The sequence below is a fragment of the Phasianus colchicus genome, chromosome 4, assembly GCF_987193195.1.
Source record: "Phasianus colchicus chromosome 4, bPhaCol1.hap1.1, whole genome shotgun sequence".
Lineage (NCBI taxonomy): Eukaryota > Metazoa > Chordata > Aves > Galliformes > Phasianidae > Phasianus > Phasianus colchicus.
The window spans coordinates 24131645-24152220 of NC_143439.1; the positions used below are offsets into that span (position 1 = coordinate 24131645).

The 20576-nt window shown below is 35.2% G+C and overlaps 1 long non-coding RNA gene across 2 annotated transcripts in view; it reads left to right on the top strand.

The window, feature by feature from the left end:
- Window positions 1-3769: 3769 nt before the first annotated feature.
- Window positions 3770-20576, top strand: part of LOC149918117 (uncharacterized) — a 31741-nt gene continuing 14934 nt past the window's right edge. For both annotated transcript variants that reach the window (XR_016466392.1, XR_016466391.1), the window contains exon 1: window positions 3770-3901. This is a non-coding gene — a long non-coding RNA (uncharacterized LOC149918117). The remainder of the gene's footprint in view (window positions 3902-20576) is intronic.

Below are 20576 nucleotides of genomic sequence, written 5' to 3' on the forward strand. Positions count from 1 at the left end.
GATTACTTTATGCATCATGGCATTTTGTAATACAAAGTGAGATTATCTCTGGAATTTCCCTGATCCAAGTTTAGGACCTTGTACTTGACATTGTTGATATTCAAGAGGTTTACATGGATCCATCTTGCAAGATTTCAAAAGCCACTTTAGGTGGAATTCCTCCCCTCCAGTGTGCTAAACCCACCGCAAAACTTGGTGTAATTGGTACTCTTGAACAAGAAGCTCTCCATCCTGCTGACTGTGTCATAAACAAAGGTACTCAACAGTTTCAGTCCCAATACAAACCCCTGGGGAATGCCATTTTTACCTGGTCTCTATATGGATATTAAGTCATTGAGTGCAATCCTTTGAGTGCAGAACATCCAGCCGAAATCTATGTTAAAAACTTCTCTTATTAGTGAGATTGAACATTGCTGCAGACAGAGGGTGGTGATCAATGGCTCTATGTCCAGGTGGAGGCCGGTAGCAAGTGGCATCCCCCAGGGGTCTGTCTTGTGATCAGTGTTCTTTAACATCTTTATCAATGACATCGATGATGGAATCGAGTGCACCCTCAGCAAGTTTGCTGATGACACCAAGCTGACTAGTGTGGTTGACATGGCAGAAGGAAGGGATGACATTCAGAGGGACTTCAACAGGCTGGGCTCGTTCAGCCTGGAGAAAAGAAGGCTGCGGGGTGACCTCATTGCAGCAGGACAAGGGGAGATGGTTTGAAGTTGAGGGAGGGAAGATTTAGGTTGGGTGTCAGAGGAAAGTTCTTTACAGAGAGAGTGGTGAGGTGCTGGAACAGGCTGCCCAGAGAGGTTGTGGATGTCCTGTCCCTGGATGTGTTCAAGGCCAGATTGGATGGGGCCCTGGGCAGCCTGGTCTAGCATTAAATGGGGAGGTTGGTGGCCCTGCATGTGGCAGGGGGGTTGGAGATTCATGATCCTTGAGGTCCCTTCCAAACCTGGCCATTCTGTGATTCTGTGATTGTCCTGCCACATCATAAAGTGCTGTCCAGATCTTTCAAAATGTCTTTCTGAAATTGACTCTTTGTTGCATTTACATATGCATTTTCTTGGAGATAGGAGACAGCTCTGGCTGAGGCTTAAATGATTAGTGATTGTGGTATTCTCTTACCAAGCAGTCTTGTGGGTTTTAGGATGGTCTTGACAGGCTTTTCCATAATTATTTTGCTGATGGTACCTGAAAAATGTAGGTTAGTCATTGATACTTCTCAGGAAAAAAAAAAAAAAAAAAAAAACATTTTTGAAAAAGAAAGCCTTTTAGCTGTAGTGCTGGTAGAAGAAAGAAACTTAACAAAGTGGGTAACAAAATGGCTATGAATCCAATATTAGGTGTAGTGTAACTGAAAGACATATTGGAACTTGATAGATTTGAATAGCAATAATACTTCCCCTAGTTCTATTAGTAACACACTTTTAAATCTCAGTTTTTCAGGAGCAGGTATATAAGTGAAAAATACAGAGGAGATAGAAGGCAAGGCAGGTGAGTGTCACAGAACAGTCTACTTCATGTAATTCTGAGGAGTGTGCTGACTGCTGGAACAGTAAGTGTACTGTACAGACTATTATGTTATGGCAAAATGCATTCTTGTTTCAAAGCTAGCTTAAAAACTACTGACATGCCTATAGAGCTGTCACTGCAGAACTAAAAATGCGAAACAGATCTTAAGTCAGCAGGATAACACATTAGGCATATTGGACTAGATTTTGAACTCAGTTGTTCAGAAAGCAACCTTCACAAACAGGTTGCATGGACAAGTTCCAGCACAGCAAAATTTCTTCAGCAATGTAGGAACACTCAGACTGTGCTAACATACATGCTCACAGGAACTGTGGAAACTGTAAAGAAAAGATTTATCTCTTTGGAAGGATGATGTGAAAATATGTCCTTGACCAACTTTTTCTGATTATGCGTTAGTAATGTCTGTGCTTGCCCCCTGCCAGAATTTGTGATGAGCTTTTCAAGTGGGTTAGCCCAAGCAGCTGCTGAGTTTGGAACAGACTCAAGCAAGGAACAAGAAGACAAAATATGACTGGCAGACGTTGGAAGAAACTCCCGAGATGTAAACCTACCTTATGTTCAGATTCTTTTTCTATACAATCTTATGCAAGGTTGCAGTTCTGTAAGCTGTCTCTCTTTTTAGTAAACAATACCCGCCTGCCTCAGATTACTTATACTGAGGGTTTGTTACCATTTGTAAAAGCTCTTTCAGAATTTACTGTTGCAAAAATACTAGAAAATTTGTAATTTTGTTAAAGAAGGAAAAAACTTATGGTGTGCAGGGGGAAGATGCTGGACAAATCACTTAGTTAAAAGAGCTGATAAACTTTTGGTCTTTCCGATGGTCTGTTTGCACGAATCTTGCATTTTTATTTTTTTTTCAAAAGATGAAACTTTTAAGAATAAAATAAGGAATTATAACTCTTAAAGAAATTGGTTAACTATACAACAAATAATGGGCACTGTGGAGATTTTAACAAGTGGCTGGACATTCACATTCTAGAAGTCTATTGCTTTGAGTCAAAGGTTGGTTTAAAGAACCTGAGCAAATTCTAATGAGGAAAACTGACCACCAATCATAGTAGAAAAGGAGAACATTTTCATTAAGTACTCTAACAAGAAAAGAATACTGTCAAGAAGGAATTTCCTTTATGGAAATTGTCTGGCATCTAATTGAGAAACAATAAAAGGAGATAAAACAACATAGGAAGTCTATCAGATACTATTCTTTGGTATGGATGCCAATTATTGTCTAGGCTTATATTTTTGTTCCTAGATGGAAAGTGCCAGGTGTAACTCAAGTTGTTTAGGGATTTTTTACTTTGCATTTGCTACAAATATTACTGCATAGTCTGGAAAAAAAGTTTCTTCACATCCTTTGAATAGTGACTTGAGATGGTCAAATTAGATGCTTGAAATGTTCTTGTGTAACCACTCATAGAACATTGTCAAAGCATTTTGATGAAAGTTTGAATGAGATCCATTAAGTGTATCTAAGAATCTTGGAACAATAGTACTGCCTGCCAAATTCTTGTGGTCACCTAAATACTAAATGGTAAAGACTCTTCTTACATGCAGTGCAGCCATAAAAAAAAGTGATTCTATGATAGTTTTCTATGCACATCATATATTCTGCTTTATTTTCAAACAGAATATATGATGAAAACGTTTAAAGTATTCTTAAAATAATCAAATGGTTTGTTTCCAAAAAAATTTAAATTTTAAAGTTATTGGATAGTACTTATGCATACATAACTTCCAAGTAACACTCCTGAAACAAATGTCTAACTTTTAAAAGGATAGACTGAAGAATCCACTGAGCTTACATGTGATCTGGTCTGTAGTGATTTTATATGTAATGAAAACAATTAAAATTAGCTCTTGGTTTGAACAAACAAATTCAGTGCTTCATAATTGCATTCATAGTAAGCCATTGTTTGGTTTTTTTTTTTGCTATCATTGCTGCTTTTTTTTCCCTTCTTCCATGTAAATTGAAAATAATATAAATGCAATACAATACTCTGAAATAAAATAGAAACTGTAAAATAACGTAGTAAATTCAGTGTATGGGAATTGCTAAGTCACAGCGTGAGCCAATGATTGAGCACCTTGTGAAGGGAAACAACCAGCCCTGGGAGCACAGGTGAAAGAAATTCACCAGGTTCAACCCCTAAGCCTCATTTAAAGGCTGCCTGCCACATGGGAAGCATTTTTTCATGGTTTTTATGTTTTTTGGTTTTCAGTATTCCACATTGTAACATCATGTAGTGTGCTGGGAGTCCTGTATGCTTCCCTGTCACTGGTGTAGATTGACCTAGTGAACTCCGTGACATGTCTCTATCTGGAGATTCTTCCTTTTGGAGTATTTGTTTGGCCCTGTTCCTTGGGATGGGTAAGAAAATCTTTCTTTCTTTAACTGGATCCTGACTGTTACCTGTTTTTGGATAACTTAGATCTGGTTATCTGCTACTGCCTTTCCTTACAGTAAGGAATGTTTTTTTGGCATGTGAATGTTTTTTTTTTTTTCTTTTAATGATTTATGTGACAAGTGATAGTATTTGTCTTTCATTTGGGAGGTTGATTGAAAGAATATTTGAGTCTTTCATTTTTAAAGACTCAAAACTGTACTGTCACTTAAATTCAGTTTCCTTAGCTGTAGGTTTTTCAAACTGAACTTCATACCAGTAATCTTTTAATTGCATTAAAGATTTTGCTACTTATTTTCATTGGATTTTTCTTCATCACTGAAGTCATACTTAATAAATACATGAAACTGTTGTCTCTGTGTTCCTGACAAATGAAAAAAGAACATTTTTCTTATGGCTTTTAATAAATAGTAGTTGCCATCAGTCATGCTTTTAATTTCTATCTTAATCTGATACCCTTTTCTTCTAGTAGAGAATATGCACACTGCCTGTTCTTCTTTTATTATAATTTCAGCAGTATAATAAACATTCATTCCAAAGGCCCCTTTCCTTCTCCGCAAATTATTTCCTTCCTTCAGTGCTTTAATTCCCCCTTGGTATTAAAGTTCTTCGCTGCTTTTTCTCAGTGCTTAAAAAAGGTTCCATGTTTTTGTATACGTTACTACCTCTTTGTAGTAGGTTTTAAAATAAGCCAAAAAAAAAAATCAATTTCTAACAACCTTCTCCCATCTAATGTATTTACATATTAATTATTTTTGGTCATGCAATAAATTTAGAAATAGCTGAAGCAAACATTCAGTAATGGTGGTTGAATGAGTTCTGAAGTCTTTCAATTCTCTGTAGCATTCAGTTTCTCTTGCACATGAGAATTGTTAGTAGAAAGACATTTGTATCATAGAAGGTGATATCAAATAGGAAACAAATTCCAGAATTCCTGAAGTCTTCTTGTGAGACATTCAACCTTTATATCAACTAACAATCTAGAGATTACAGCGAAAGGTGACTTTGTTAACTTCAATAGATGAATAGGCAGCATAAATATGGATGTTTGAATTCTGACACAGAATGTAAGTGTGGTGGCTAGAATTCAAAGTGGATGTCTTTTTAGATTGAAGTTGTTAAATTTAAGTCATTACTTTGCTCAAACTTGGAGACTAAGATGGAAAATGGGGTTTGTGTATGCAGAAAACTAAACTTCTTTTTCCTTAAATTAACATTGTTAGTTAATGTGAAACTTAAATGTGAAATATAACAGTGTTAAATTAAAGAACAAAAATGCAGTTAAACAATTGCAATTATTGAATTTATATGTGTCTGTTTTGTTTGGCTCAATTAAGCTGATTATTGTTGCTGAATAGAACTGACCTCTATGTTGATGCAGAGTTTTTTTTTCTTATACACTCAAATAGAAACTCATTTTCTTTGTTTCATCTGAAAAATGTCTTCAAATCTTTTTTTTCTTTGCAACTAAACAACCTTTAAAGCTTTTTTTTTTTTTTTTTTTTTTTCCTGTGACATCTCATGCAGATCTGGTAATTAGTTTGAGTTTCAGTTAATAAGTAGGAACTATTTTAGGCTGGTATTTGGAGTCTCATGGTATTTTAGGCTTCTGAGGCATGAGGGTTAGACTGTAAAGAAAACCAAAAACTACAGAGCGGCCATTACTTAGCCTCTTTGGATTATGTATTTTAGTTACCCTCCAAATGGCTAAAAACCTAGCTGAAAGCGAAAGCTACTGCTCTGTGGTATATCTAATATTCCACAAGTTGATGAGTGCGTGTATATATGTGTGTCTATGTATATGTAAATGTAATTTTCTCAGTGTTTCAGAAATAGTACTTTAAAAACTATTGTTAATGTTTGTTGTATTTCTGCAAATAGAGACAAATACATTTTTGAAACGTCTGCGCTTCTCTCTTAGTATAAGGCATGGCATTCATTTTACTCAATTTATTGGTGCAACATCCTCTACTGATTACAGGGGATGAACTGATGTATTTGCAGTTGAAAGGAGGTATACCTGAGATTATTTCAGTATAAGGAAGGAGCTGTGGACTTCTCTCTGTTACATTATATTCAAGGAAAGAGAAAAATATTCCAGACGGGCAACAAAACTCTCTTTGACTTTATACTGTTGAACTATGCCTTTATGATTGTAAATATCAACAGAATCATTGGTAGTTATTTTGTCATCCTGACTGCAAATCTTAATGGAAACAACCAATTTTATTTCACTAAATTGGAAAGAAATCAACATTATCATGCACTACCAATGTGGTCTGCCATAATTATTACTGTCCTTGCTTCAAATCTGAAGGATGATGAAATAGTCTGAAAATTGCGATAGAGAATTGAAAGACATATCGTATATATAACCCGAATGTCTTTCATGCTTTTTAGCTATTGTCTCCAAACTTATATCTTATGTTGTAGTTCTTCATCTTTCAGTGTTTTAATGCACCAATCAACACGCTAATAATTTAGCAAAATATTTGGTCCAAATATAAGCTAATACTAAAGTTCTAGTCTCGATTTTTATTACTACTGGTTTAAAATGTCATAATTTTGTCAGAAGTGCATGAAAACGTGAGACTACTGGTCATTATGGGTCAAATCCTGCAAATTTGTTCATTTGAGTTTACAGTCTGCAGCAAGGAAACTATTGGAAGTACCTCTTAGATTCTCACTTCGTTATCTTTAAGTTGTTTTACAGAGAATAACAATTCTTTATTAGGAAAGCCTAGCTGGCAGGACTGCATTATAATACTGAGCTGAAGGATCTTTGCAGTAGGTCAGTGGAAACAGAAATTGTTTTCTTTAGTTTGGAGTAGGCTACTAATCTCTGAAGAGCTGATAAACACATGCTTACTGTAAGTAGGTGGAATTATCAGATGAACAGTCAGATAAACATCAGCTTTCACAGGCAAGTTTTATATTTTTCCTTTTTATGTCCTTGAATTTTACATTTAATCCTAATCTGGACTGTGTCCCTTACTATTTCATGTGCATTTCTACATTTTCTATTTTTTTTTTTTGCTGTATTTAAGGCTATTCAGCATTCAAATAATGAATTTAGACACCATCTGTATTAGATGAATCTATTGAATCTAGACACCATCAGCTTAGGTGATCCAAATACTCAGCTTAGTGCGTCTCCTACATATTTACAAAGATTTACTGAAATTGTCTCTTGCATTGTAATATTCCTACTTTTTGTCATCAGTTCAGGTAATAAAAGTGGCAACCTTTTGTTTCATCCATTCTTCTAAATCATTTACGTAATTCATAATAAAAGTACATTTTGGGGGGAAAAAATGGGGTGGTTGAGGATCTAATAAAATCAGAAAATGAGAAAATTATTTTATATATTGATAAAGATGTGATTCTCTGCTTATTGAAGTGGATAGAGTTAAGTGGCAGGCTTTTTTTTTCTTTGATTCATTTTAATGTAGATGACTACTGTTAAACAGTTATTTTAATATTTAGGCCTTTTTTGTCACTTATTTAAATGAGATATTCTTACTGACTAGGTAACTGAATTTTTGTTAAATATAATGTTATTGAAGTTAGGCGATAGTAGTTCAGATTTAATTTCTCTTATCCGAAATTAATAACTCCAATTCCTTTTGTTACTGGGAATAAATATCATACATAATGTTTTCAAATATGCATTAGATATATTTGCATACAAAGAAGAAATCTGGTTATCTACCAAATCAAATCATATAAAATCCAAAGAATTTACTGTGTAATACAACTCCATAATTGTTATCAATCACAATGCTAATAAACATGGGATAGCATATGCAACATATACAATAATATCTAGCTGATGAACAACTGGTGCCTACAGTGCAAGATGCTCATTTAAGAAACACAGGCATCTCTCAGAAATATGAATGATCCAGTAGCTAGCCTGAAACAGGTGCACCAGAAACTTTTCTTCTTATTTTGCAGTTCAGATGGGTGCTATTAGTTTGAAGAAATATCCTAAACTTGAAGGCTTTCTCAGGAATTATATATATCCCAGGGACACATTCACTTTTTTACAGTAAGAAATGTGATAGTGTCCTTATTATGAATAAGCATAAATTTTATTGTATAAAGTAGAAATTTCTTTAGTCCTCTCTGACAAAAACTGTTAATATAATCACGATATTTAGGAAACTATGTTAACAGGTATATTAGTAGAATTCAATAGCATGTGAACACATAGGAACCATTTTAAAAATTGTCTTTAAACTGTCTGATATCAAATAAGTATTTGTATACAATATTAGGTAACTAATTCAACATAGAACTTTGGCATTGCATTAAAAGAAATTTCCAGTGATATCCATAGGAATATAGATCCTTGATTCGTAGAGTAAGGTTTTCATCAGTCTACAGAGTCCACTTGTGAGGAGGATAGGTTTTTAACACAGTCATAAATTTGGGATACAAATTACAGCACTGTAATGATTTTTCAGGTTAAATTACCACATTAATTATTTAGCCAATGCATTGATGTGGAATTGAAGAAAGTAATGGATGCCATACCATCTCTTATTGTTAATATGAATGTTCTCTGACTGCTCTCTGGACACCTTTTTTTCCTTAGTTTTCATGTCTGTCTCTCAATTTCCTTTTTAAGCAGCAGTCCATAAAACTCAAGACAAGAACTTAACAGAAATATAGATTGTAACCAAGTTTTTCTTTGTCCCTGTATCTCCTATGAACCCTAAGGTCTTTAAAAAGATAGAGCTGAAGTATCATTAAAACTGTAAACATGAACAAAATGGCTGATTTCTGAATTAATGAAATCAATATGATTTTTATGACATCAAAAATATATAAATTATGTTGTATGAAAACAGCCAGCCTTTGCTCCTATCTTTTATGCAAAACTGTATATTAATAACAAATTATTAAACATTTCTTGAATTCAATTCTAACATAAGTTCCTCTGAAAAACCTACTTCCAATTAACTGTGTGAAGATTTGAGTTGCTTTTTCTTTTTTTTCTTTTTTCTTTTTTTTTGTGGGAGGAGGGGGAGGAGTTAAGAGGAAGTGGGATGGGGAAGGGCTGAATTCTTAGAATTGAAACTGGGAAAGATAACTTTTTTGTCTGTTTTCCGTAACCATGGAACTTGACTATTTTACTCATGTGTTGTGCAAAGATTATTTATTTTAAGTGTGAACTTCAGTTGCTGAAAAAGACAAAGCTGTCAGCAGCATGTTCTATAGGATATCAATTTATTTAATTTATTGTATAGTGCAGTGCATTCCAGTTCATTTTAGTTTGTTTCTATACGGTTAATCTAGAATATATTAATAAATAAAAAGTAAAAAAAGAAAAAAATAATTTTATTGATACTTGAGGGAATCTAGAGGTAGTTCATATTAAATTTCTGTCAACTTTATGATGTTTTTGTCATCTTGACACATTTATGGAGCTGTTAAATTTCTGCTGTCTGTGGGATACAATGTACTTGATGTGACCTCACTTATTAAATCAGAACCATGCAAACAATGTTGATGACATGTCATTCAAGAATAGGACAGACAAGTTGTCTCTAGTTCTCAGGGAAAGACCTAACAGAAGTACATAAGAAAAGAAGTATCGTTATCTATACCCAGAAAAGGCATCTATATTTGAAAAGGGAAAGAATTAAAATAATGTAGACATCTAGTCAAGTCTCTCAAACTTGTCTTGCAATCATTCTTGCATAATGAAAACTGTGTATGATCAATGTTATGCAAGCCTGATGTTAACCCAAGTGAATAAATTGTAACTGGGCAAAGGAATCCTTGAGAGTAACCTGGCAGAATAGGACTTGGAGTACTGGTTGATGAAAAGCTTAATGTGATGCAACACTGTGCACTTGCAGCCCAGAGGGCCAATGGTATCCTGGGGGTGCATCAGAAGAGGGATGGCTAACAGGGAGAGGGAAGTGATTGTGTCTCTCTATTCTTCCCTCATGAGGTTCCATCTGAAGTATTGCATCCTGCTTTGGGGCCCCCAGCATGAGAAAGCTGGGGAGCAGGTCCAGATAAGGGCCATGAACATTATCAAAGGGGCTGTAGCAGCTCTCCCATGAGTATAGCAACTGGTCTTGTTCAGCCTTGAAAAGGGCAGGCTGCAAGGAGACCTCATTGCACCCTTCCAGTGTTTAATGGAACTTTATAAACGTGAAGGAAACCTACATAGGTAGGCAGTGATAGGACAAGGGAGAATGGTTCTAAATGAAAGGAGGGGAAATCTAGGTTTGATGTCATGAGGATGTTTGTCACTGTGAGAGCGGTGAAGTGCTGGAACAGGCTGTCCTGTTTCTGGATGTGTACAAAGCCAGGTTGGACAGGGTTATGGGCAGCCTGATCTAGTACTTAACCTAGCAGCTGGCTGCCCTGCCTATGGCAAGGGGTTGGAATTTGATGATCCTTGAAGTCCCTTCTAACCTAAGCCATTCTGTGATGTACAGGATTTTTTTATATGTTACAAATTTCATTAACAGTGTACTTCATAACTGTACAATATAGTTACTTAGATTCACTTGGGAAATCCGGTAGTAAATATTTCCACTTCTAAATATTATATGGCCTCTACTCAACTGTGCATGGCTATGATTCAGATTCATCGTTTGTACTTTGCAACATCCAAGGTCCCTCCTATCAAATTTTATGTGAAGCTACCAGAAACCTGATGGTTTTCTGATAATGGGATTGAGAATGTATTTATCTTGACAAAGTGTTACAAGAATTTACATGAGAGTGCTGTCCACTGTGAAGTGTTTCTAGTTGAACTGAAAATACTGTGAGTAGAGGGATTCTTTATTGTAGTTTTCTCAGTGACCCAATTCAATAACATGTGAATATGAAAGTTAATCAAGCGTGTGTGTGTTAGAAATTCCACCTCTTCTTATTCTTTCTTCTTTTCTCGTGGTCATTTCTGTTCTTTAGAATAAGAAATACTTACAAATGAAGAAAACTGATTATGTTTTTTATATATCATGTAGGCAATAGACTGGTCACGGACTTTAAAGAACTAAGTAAATTCTAGTTATGTATGTGGGGAGAAGTTAGCATTTTAGAGTCAAGTATGACAATACTGTCAATTAGTGATATTTAGTAAAGTTCTGAACACAATGCAAATGTAAGCAGCATCTTTTTAGTGTGTCCTGAGAGTGTAAGTGACATCAGCTATGACTAATTGTAAAGTGGCCACAGGTTTTCTCACTAGAGTAATATTTTTCATGCTAAATGGACAAGAAAGGCAGCTTCCACACATGTAGTGTAGTCTACAAATCTTCTTGACAGATTGTAAGTTATAGCATCTAGAATTTTTCATCAGGGAGATGAATGAAAGAAGTTGAAAACAAAATTATTAATATTATAATGTCAAAGATGCATATTCTATTATGTGCTATATATTATTATAACACTAATTTTTAATTCTTTCATTTATTTAGGTATATTTTAACTATAAAAATTTGAGAAATGAGTAATTTTTTGTCTTAAAGAAATTTTTGTCTCTGCTTCTGTTATTATTTAATGTCATTGAATACGTCATCTAATTTTCATATCACTGAAAATAACAGTAGCTCAATTAATCTTGTTTTTGGTTGATGTTATTCCAAAAGATGTTTCAAGTTCATTTACAACAAACATTCCCTGTGTAACTTTGGGTTTGTTTTACATGGACAGAATAAGAATGTTTAATAAAAATTGAAAAATCTGTTCAATTGTGCAGCTAAAAATATAGTGTGTATCAAATATAAACTTTTCTATGTATGCATTCCTGTGTTTAGTAAAAGAACAACTGCATTACAAAGATTTCTATGTTAACTTCCAGAATTATTCTGCTCTGCATTATAGCTCTCTCATGCAGGTCAGTAACGAAGGTAGAGAGAGCACAGATCAGTGCAATATGAAAACCCTGTTTGAGCCATACTAAGATTACATCATTTTATATAATACATAGTAGTATGGATTATTATGTCAGAAATACGCACAGGTCCTTTAATGAATGACTGAAATAGATACATCTTAAAGAGATTTCTATCTATTTCTATATGGCAAGAGAGGTCTTTTATAGCCCCCCTATAAGAAAAGGTAACTCTAGGTTTGGATTGAGCTTGAGGAATCATTTTACTTCAGCAGTTGAATCTGTACTTGACTTTAAAAAGTCATTGAAACTCGGGCTCAGAATTTGGGTGCAAGAAGTACCACACCAAGAAACTTACATCAGATACTGAAAAATTGCTGTTTTAGGCAAAAGAAAACTGAAGTAAGTTTTTTCTATGACCTGATCTTTTGACAAGTATATTAATAAGAATGTCTAGTTCCAAGATTCATACGTGGTTCACACTAGAACAAAATTTATTTGCTAGTTATTTCAGTTTTTCCAGTCTGTACGTGTGCTATTTATCAAAAGCTAGACAGACAAGATGAGCCTTCTTACTAAGGAAGATGAAGTATTTCATTACAATTTCCATTATCATAGGAATAGAGAAGAATCATTTTGAACTGAAAACTATGTCAAAATATTTAAAACAAATACAAATTGTGGAAGTTGAAATATTTAGCTCATTCATCCAATACAAGTCTATTTTTAAAACTGATTTGGAATCTGCCTGTGGTTTCTAAATAACATGTTCTGTCAAGATATTCTTAATTTGTGGATTGCTTTGTTTCAGCTATTCACCTGTATTCTCATTACTTTTTGATGTCTTCTGGTACTATGGTATCTCAGATGTTTTTCTTGTACATCATGACTGAAAATTTCTAAGCGTCTTATGATGTACAATAAGTAGGTACTTTCAAAAGTTACTAGGATAAAATTATGTTTATAGACAAAGTTGGTAGAAGGCGAATACTGTGAACCATGCAGCTTACTAAAAGATGGAAAGGTGTAGGTAGTTTATAAGTCCAATTCACTAACTTTCTCAGGGAAATAAGTAGAGTTCTTACACTGATTCAGTCTTCAGTTTTTTTCTATGCGTTCTGAAGTTCTTTCATCTTTATTTATAGACTGTTCACTTTCAGAGTACAGATATTTCTTGTGAGTGTAGTACTGAATGAGGATCAGATACATAGCACGTAGTTCCATCAGTCTGATATTAGGATCTATGAGGGAGGGATGCAATGCCTACAGACATGCAGCTTCCAAAGTCTGCTGAGTTGATTTCTATGCACAAAAGTGCATGCCAACAACAATTCCAGAACCACAACAAAGTAAAAACTCTCCTACTTGACTTACCTTGTTTGCATCTAAAAGGATTTGTTGCTAATGGGAAATAAATCTTGAGTAGTTAAGAGGGGAAAATTACCTCTTCAGGCAAAAGAGAATTTAAAATATGACAGATTTTTTGCAACAGCATCTTGAGATTAGTGACAAATACAATGATAAACAAATTAGATTGGACTTTCCAACTCATTAAGCAGAGGAGCATCATGATAATTTCTGGTGAAGAATGCAAGTTTATAGATGAAACAGAATCATTTATCATCTGGATGTTGCAGATTCAAAATAAAAGTTTGTATCATGGAAAATAATAATATTATATCATAGTATGCTATCATAGATTAGTGTATAACTGTAACTTGAAGAATACAGACTAGTTTAAGAAAGTTTAAAAAAAGAAAAACTGTTTGTTTATTACTTCTGGAATTTGCTAATGGGCTCTTGGTAAGAGAATGACGATAATACACAATAGTAATTTCTGTGGGATTGAGCCTGTCAATACCCTGTAATAGCTAACTGTAAGTAAAAGGCAAAAGACAACAGCTAATAGAATTTTGCAAAATCCAAGAGGGAAAAGCCTGTTCTTTTCATTTTAAGGCATAGTGAGTAAGAGCCATGCAAAAAAAAAAAAAAAAAAAAAAAAATCAAGAGCATATAACTTTATTTTCAAAATTTCTCTCAGCAAACTAGCAAAATCATGTTTTTTTCTGCAGCAGTCAAACACTTTTGTGCACCAAACAACTCAAAACATTAGAGTAGTTTCAAAATACGGCTAGTATTTAACACCTTAACCAGGAAAAGAGCTGCGCTGACTGTGAAATAAAGCAATTGAAGCAAGTGCATCCATTTCTTTTGTTCAGTGTTTGCTTGGCATTGTACCCTGGGAAGATGCACAGGATGGTAGCCACTGCCATGTGCGCTTCCTGAATAGTGTGCTTGGTAAAAGTACCAGTGGAGAGGGGCAGATTCCTATTTTAAAACAAACAAACAAAACCCTTGAAGTACCTTAAACTGTCATAGAAAACTATAAAATAAAAAAAAAAATCCAATGACATACAAGAAAGCATAACTGACCCTATTGGAAATGCTAGCCACGGTGACTACTAATGGGCAGGAGTATTCTAAAAGCTGTGACTCAGAGCATTAGATCTATTGTTTTAACCATTGAGTTTGGTAGTCTGTGAAACTGTACATTCAACCAGTACAAACAAAGCACATTCTGCTCTTATGCGAATTGCCTTCTTTCACATAATTTGCTTTGTGAGGCTGCTCAAACATGGATGTCATTATAAATCCAGAAGGGAAACAATACAGAACTGAAAATAATGTAAGTGGATAAACAAGTGAGTGTCCTGATTGTGTACATTTCAAATATTAAATCACAAGTAACAAATGATGATCTAGTTAATATATGATGAAGCATGAGGATGACCCTCTGTGGCTGTGCAGAGAAGACTGTGTGTCCTGATTGGGGGACTTATGTTCTCTCCAGAATATTTAAAACATTTCCAGTCCATCCACTTTGGCAGATGTAAGCTCGAGTGAGAAGGTATATGGTAGCAACCGGAGTACTGTATGAGGTCAAAGCAACAGAGACATCTTAGTCAAGCATTCCAGCTCAGCTAGAGATGAGAAAAGTGCCAAAAGCAAAGAAAAAACTTTTTTCTTTGATGTGAACTTGTTTACTTCAATCATCCATAATTGGAAAAGACTGCTAATTCTTGTTTTTCCTCTTATCATTTCTATTTTATTTTCCCCTTAATCATCTCCTTTCCACTGTGAAGAATCCCAAACTTAAGTCACACCAATTAGTTTTCTCTGAGCTTTTCCCAGTATTTCTATGTGGTTTCTGACTTGTAAGTAGTGCATGCAGTATTCAAGACACCTGTGCATTGTGTATTTCCATGACAGCAAACAATCTTTCCAATTTTGTTCTATTTTTTATTGTTTCTTGCACTTTATTCATTTTTCCATTGCTACAGAGCTTCGAACTGAAAAACCCAGGACAACCACTCCTGAGAAAAGAGTTCATTTTTTGTCTGTGAAATTCAGATTGCTTTTTTCCACATGCATCACTTTATGTATGTCTTCCTAATCTAATTTCAGCTGCCATTTTATGGTACAGTTATTCAGTCTTTTTTTTCCCACTGAAATGCTTCCATGATTGACTCCTATCCTCATTATCCTGAATTAACCTTGTGTTATGAAACTTCTTTCTTTGCTTTCCCAGTTGAGAGTGAATATACTGAAGAAAGCAGGTGCTAGTACAGATCCTGAAGGATTCTCTGCTGCAAGCATTCCTTTCTTATGCTTCCTGACTTTCAATTCATCCTTGAAGAATCTTCCACTTTAACATAGAGCAGGAGGAGCTTTCTTGAATGCCTTACAAGTAGACAATTACTTACTGTTTTCTATATGCTCATTCATAATCAGGAGATCTCAGTATTCTATTTTTTCCTAACTAACTTCAATAAAAGCTTGTGTTGAAACCAGTAGAGAAGTATTTTTCTCTGTTATCACAACTGAGGCCAATGAGAATTATACAGAGTAAAACTAATGAAGATTTAGTTGCTCTTAAAATAGTGTAATTTATGCCTGAGATATTCAGTCATGTGCAAGCATGTGGCAGTGCAGCCCACATATAGTTCTATGTGTTATTCTCCTTCTTACAATATAATATAGGATTCTAGCCAGGAAGTAACAAATGGAGCACACTTTCTCCAAGTCGTTATGTATCATAAAACATGACAGAATGCTGACCAAAATGATACGTGTTCTACTTAATACGTTACATTTTGAGCTTAAAAGCAAAAAAGATTTATTGATAAAATTGTTGTCTTGCAAGCTAGGGAAGTTGAATTCATTCTCATTCATTTCCTTGTGGAGTTTCAATATTTGCAGCTCAAAGGACAGGCCCATATTTTGTCCTCTGTTTACATTGCATTGAGTCCACTGTGTATTAGATTGAATTCAACATGCGAAAAAAGCAAGTAACGTTATCTTACCTGAAAACTGAACACCTGTCCTATATTTGTTATCATTTTAAGGATGGCTGGTTTTAAACACCACTACCAGAACAAGTTCATTCTTCTTGGTAAGATTTGAAGAACAACAACTTCTTTTCAGGATTGATTTATGGTACTTTGAACATTGTTATCATTGATAACATTGATTGTTAACATTGATACAATCCCATCAGTAATTTCTTTTGGTTATCAGGTATACCCATGTTTTAATAACAGCTGTTTTGTGAAATCAGCTCCTCCTTAGACCTACTCTAGGAATAAAACTGTAATGCCAAGTTCACGATATCTTAGTGTGTTGCCATGGAAGTGATATTAGCAATATTAGAAATCCAGCATTGCGGATTGTGCAGCGGTGGAATGTAATAGAAACTGAAAGCATTGATGTGATAGCAGAAGCAGATTTCTTTTCAAGACAAGTATCATTGATTCTTAGGAAAAGCATTGGAGAAAATGAGGAGGGTGTATCAGAGGAAAGTAAGTATATTTAGATACTATCTTTAGCAATTGCTGTTTATCTTGAGGATGTCTGGAATGTATAAGCAATGTTCATAACTGTTAGTGTTTTATAGAAAATATATGAATGAAAAGAAACGAATGAAAAAATATTCTTATAAGAAAGATGAGATGTTAAATTTTATCTACTTTTATTTTACCTAATCTAAATTTTATCTATTTTTGTTTTTGTGATCATATACTTATTTTCCTTCCCTCCTTTTCATTTCCTTTCCTATATTTCTTTTTTTTCTTTTCATTTCAATTATCTGACAGGAAACACACTAAACAGAAGGCGGCAACCTAGTTCTGTTCCTTTTTAAATGTGATTATTCCAGTGACAGTTAAAGAATGACTGGCTCTGTCTTGGGCCCTTATAAGTTTTTCTTGATGTTGAGTGACTATTGTATGGCCTTATAAAATATATATATTTTATATATATTTATATATATATTTATTATATATATATGTGCAATTTAAGGTATAAACTGATCAGCTGAAGTTAGTTAAAATGTGCTTAGATGCATGAATGTTTAAAGACTGAAGAATGGATCAATAAAGTTATTATTAGATGGAAAATGTTATGAAAATATAAGTGATACATGATTAAAGAACAAAAATTGTATACAATCACTAGTTCAAGCTTTTGACAGGAAACATAAGCCTTTAGGCATAATTGACTGTGAATGGCAAAATGCAGCTGCTGCCTTCGTTTGAATAGCCTAAGGAAGACAGGAGAGCAATCAAAATGTGCCCTAGCAATAAGCAGGCATTTCACAGCTTTATCTGACTAAAAAGCAATAGCAAGTTAGACCCTGAAGAGTACTAGACAGGATCCTGTGATGTGTTGCTGCCAATGCTCTTGGAAGAGATACTCTGAATAAAGGAATATTCATGTGAAAAGGAAAGTTCCATATAGAATTAAACAGCTGCAGAACCTGCAATTTCTGCATGAAGGATAGCACATTTCCATTTCTGCAGCTGCCCCTCAGCCTCTTTTCAGCAGCTGAAACACCCATCTTTGCTTCCCTTTTGGATCCTATTGAATGCTCCTCAACGGTAGCTCAGAACTACTTGTGTATTCTACAGCAATTGAATGCAGTGCTAATAAAACCCGTTCTCAAGTGCACTATGTTTTACTTTTAGTATTCTTATTTATTTTTATTTTTTTGCCAAGAACTTAGTGAGAACATACTAATTTCCCTAAAAATGTGGTGGAGCTGTACAGCTCTTCACAGTAACTGTCACAAATAAATTTCTGTTGTGAGCACAGTTTAAGCACTACAGTGCTTTCAGGAAGAAAGAGAAACCAGATGAGATAAGAATTGGAGGTGGCATATCCCTGTAGCCTAGTGCACTGCAATTTTCAAGAGCCCTAGAGGCAGCACAGATCTAGAAACTATAGGAATGTATTAGCAACATATTGTTCCAGTTAGAAATCTTTTCTTTTTTTTTCTTGTCTGGGTCTGAAAAAGTCTTGACCAGTAAAGGGTTGAGGTCTGTTCCATGTTGCCTGGTTTGTTTTGCAGACATGCCCACAAATCATTTTAATATTATTGACATTGTACGAATCGTTTTAGGTGAAGGTGAGAATGGGTGAGACAGTGTAAAATATAAAGTGTCTACCATCAAAGTAGGGCTTTTTCTTGAGCTGATTCTAGCTTTTCCTCCTCCTCATTTCTCTTCATTCAACATTCTTTCTTTAATTGCATTCCATAATTCACAGAAACAAATGAAATCCAAAAATTCTATGGAGGAAAGCAAGATAAGCACACCCAGCTGATAGAAGCAGCATATGTTGCTTCTCCATTAATTTCAAAATGTATGTGCACAGGCCTCAAGCACAGCCTTGTCCCAGTGACTGCTAGGAATAGAGAATTATTGCCTATCATAAATCACTGTAAGCCAATCAAAGCTCTGGATAAACTGTTGTTTTGATATCTTTTATTTGAGAAAATGGCATTTCCAAATGTTAGGAAACTATGGATGATCCAGGGAATTACCAACCTGTCAGTCTCACCTCTCTGCTGGAAAGATCATGGAGCAGATTCTCCTAGAAGCTACGCTAAGGCACATGGAAGACAAGAGTTGATACAGGAAAACTAGCACGGCTTTTACAAAGGGCAAATCCTGTTTGACCAAACAAGTGATATTCCATGATGGCGTAACTGCATCAATGAACAAGGGAAGAGGCTACTAATGTCATCTATCTGGATGGACTTCAGTAAGGCCTTTGACATGGTGTCCCACAACATCCTTCTCTCCAAATTAGAAGGTATGGGTCTGATGGGTGGACTTTTCAGTGGGTGAGGAACAGGATGCAAGGTTGGACTCTGGTGGTGGTGGTCAGTCGTTCAGCATCTGGATGAAGATCAGTGATGAGTAGTGTCTCCCAGGGGTTGGTGCTGGCACTGACACTCTTTAGTATCTTTCCTCAGCAAGTTTGTGGATGTCACCCAGTTGTGTGTTGTAGTGGACATGCCTGAAGGACAGGATGCCATCCAGATAGACCAAAGGCTTGAGCAGGGGGCCCAGGAGAAACTCACAAGGTTCAGCAAACCCAAGTGCAAGATCTTGAGCCTGGGTCATGGCAATGCCACTACTGATACAAAGTTAGAGGATGTAAGGAAAGAGCACAGCACTGCCAGAAAACACTGGGGATACTGTTAGATGGCAAGATTTACATGAGCCAGCAATGCTCAGGGAGATGATTCAGCCTCTTTATTCTGAACTGTAGACCTCACCTGGAGCACTGTATCCAAGTGTGGAGTCCTCAGTACAGGAGAGACACTCCTGAGAGAAGGCTCCCAGTTGACTTCTCAGTATATAAAGGGGAGCTACAGGAAAGAGGGGGACAGACCCTTAAACAATGTCTGTGATAGGAAAATGATGGAAAATGATTTAAAACTAAAAGAGGTGAGAATTAAGCTGGGTATAAGGAAAAAAATCTACACTAATTGTGAGGCACTGGCACATGTTGCCCGGAGAGGTGGTGGATGCTCTGACCCTGGAAACATTCAAGATCAGTCTAAACCAGGCTCTGAGACACCTGACATAGCTGTGGATGTTCATTGCATGGGAACTGGACTAGATGGCCTTTAAAGGTGCCTTCCACCTCCAAGGATTCTATGATAAATTTCTGGAAAATGTATTGAAGAGGAGATTTCCTATGGATGCACAGCAAGAATCTTCTTTGAAACGTGTATATCTGCCTGAAATTTGATGCAGGAAAAAAAAAAAAATAGTTCAGGTTTATAGTTCATATTTTAAGAATTATTAAAAAAGAAAGAAAGAAAAAGAAATAAAACCAGCAAAAAATCTTTTTTCCACACTAAATCAATCTTTATTTTTTTTTACTAATTTTATACTAGTTCAGAGCAAGCAAAATTTATAGAAATATCTTGGCAAACATATTTTACACAGATGCTATGCATACCTTTTCGTAACATACAGGATGTAATGCGTATACAATGGAAGTTTGAAAATTAGTGCATTTCTCTGTTGGATGGAAAAGATTTAGAAAAGGTAATTTAATGGACTCAGAAATGTTTGAACTTTTTTTGTAACATTAGTCCTTTTTACACTGAATGGAATAAAATCATTTGAATGACAGGTCTCTGCCTCCCTTGCTATTATTCTAACCTAGTTTATATGATCCAGAAATTGCAGAATAAGGCTGGATTCAAAGCAGATAAAAATGGAGTGAATTACATCTCTGTGCAATAAAACCAATTGTGGGAGCAACCACACTGTGGAATTGCTCTAATTATAATTGAAGTAGTTTAACCCGTACGTTGCCAATGCTTTCTCTCAATTCATCTACAATCACTGGCTAATTTCTCAACATGGGCAGTGAAATTATCTTTTAAGGTTTGTTAGCAATGAACGCTCCAAATAACA